The sequence below is a fragment of the Ovis aries genome, chromosome 8 (assembly GCF_016772045.2).
Source record: "Ovis aries strain OAR_USU_Benz2616 breed Rambouillet chromosome 8, ARS-UI_Ramb_v3.0, whole genome shotgun sequence".
Classification (NCBI taxonomy): Eukaryota; Metazoa; Chordata; class Mammalia; order Artiodactyla; family Bovidae; genus Ovis; species Ovis aries.
This window is the reverse complement of record NC_056061.1, coordinates 54,239,904-54,241,520: the sequence shown is the minus strand read 5'-3', so window position 1 is coordinate 54,241,520 and position 1,617 is coordinate 54,239,904. Positions and strand designations below refer to the sequence as shown.

General features: G+C 35.7%; 1 pseudogene; it reads right to left on the bottom strand.

The window, feature by feature from the left end:
- Positions 1-1,251: 1,251 nt before the first annotated feature.
- LOC114116246 (U2 spliceosomal RNA) lies at positions 1,252-1,388 on the bottom strand (annotated as a pseudogene).
- Between the last annotated feature and the right edge of the window lie 229 nt (positions 1,389-1,617).

Here is a 1,617-nt window from a genome sequence, read left to right as displayed (position 1 = left end):
CTATGTATATATATTATTTTGGTGTGTACATTTGAATGTATATTTTTAGATGGAATTTTGGGTTTATCACTCTAGCGAAAGTTAATATTGTCACAACATTTGCTGGTTTAATTTGAAGTCTTTAATGTTACAGAAAAAAAAATTGCTATTAGGCTTTGGGAAAGATGGATTGGTTACAGTTCATAGGATACTGAACTACCAAGTTTATTTCCAGATACAAGTTTGGAAATAAACTTGTATTCAAGTTTGAAGTTTCTTTATTGTTTATTTGACTAACTCCTTCCACTGCCTGGGCTTCCCTGATAGCTCAGTGGGTAAAGAATCCGCCTGCAATCCAGGAGACCTCTATTCAATTCCTGGGTCGGGAAGATCCGCTGAAGAAGGGATAGGCTACCCACTCCAGTATTCTTGGGCTTCCCTGTGGCTCAGCTGGTAAAGAATCTGCCTGCAGTGTGGGAGACCTGGGTTGGATCCCTGGGTTGAAAAGATCCCCTGGAGAACGGAAAGGCTACCCACTCCAATATTCTGGCCTGGAGAATTCCAATATTCTGGCAGAGTCTCACATGACTGAGCAACTTTCACTTTCACTTTTCCACTGCCTGTGGGCAACTTCACATAAACTTAAATATGTACAATATTGAGTAGGATTTTCTCTTTAAGGCTAAAAAGTTGTTTCAGTTCTCATCCAAGAACTTGCAACTTTGCTATATCAAAAGAACTGTAGCATTTCTGATCACAGAGTGGGAAATATTTTACACTCATGATATCTTCTTGGGACCTACAGGATGGAGATCCAAATCTTCTATTAGGTATTCAAGATTCTTTTTCATTCAGACTTTCAACATTCATTGCACAAAATTGTGTCTGTTACTATGCAAGACTATATACAATATATCCAATTTTAATGACTCCTACTTTATTTTACACCAGATTCTTAAACACACACACACAGCACTCGACTGGACTGACTTGTCTACTCCCTCAAATACACTCTGCTCCTTCCCATTGTTTGTTGTTTACCACACACCATTTCAGGCAAGGATGACACTAAGCTAAAACACACAGATTCAGAATTCCTGTCTTCAAGAAAAACACAAGTTTCTAAGGGTAGAGACTTTCTTTGTTAAACTCTTAAAATCACTCTCTCCATAGTTCTCATTATTTCTCAATTATTACTTATTGGAAGAAAAAATACTTACAATATATAAGATGACAAGAAGCTAATTTAATATGATGCATGGATATCTTTAAATGAGCTCTTCTACATAATAGACCATGGCACTACTACATAAAAATATTTTGAGGGTTTATGCAGCATAATACCCCTTTTGTTAAACTGATAAGAAAAGATACTATACTTGATTTTAGCCGAAAGACCAAAAAGCAATAAATATCACCTAAACAGCAGTTGAAGTAACTGCTCTGAAAATTGCAAAATCCATAGATTTTCACTGTCCGTGTTCATGAGACTATTTTTCATTAAAAAAGAGTAAAATAGTCTTTAATGCACATTTTTAAAATTCTAAATTTGCTTAATGCCATGAGTAACTGTATAATCCAGCATCTCTAGTTTTAGGCCAAATTATTTCTCTGTGCTTGTAAAAGTCAAATCTCTCT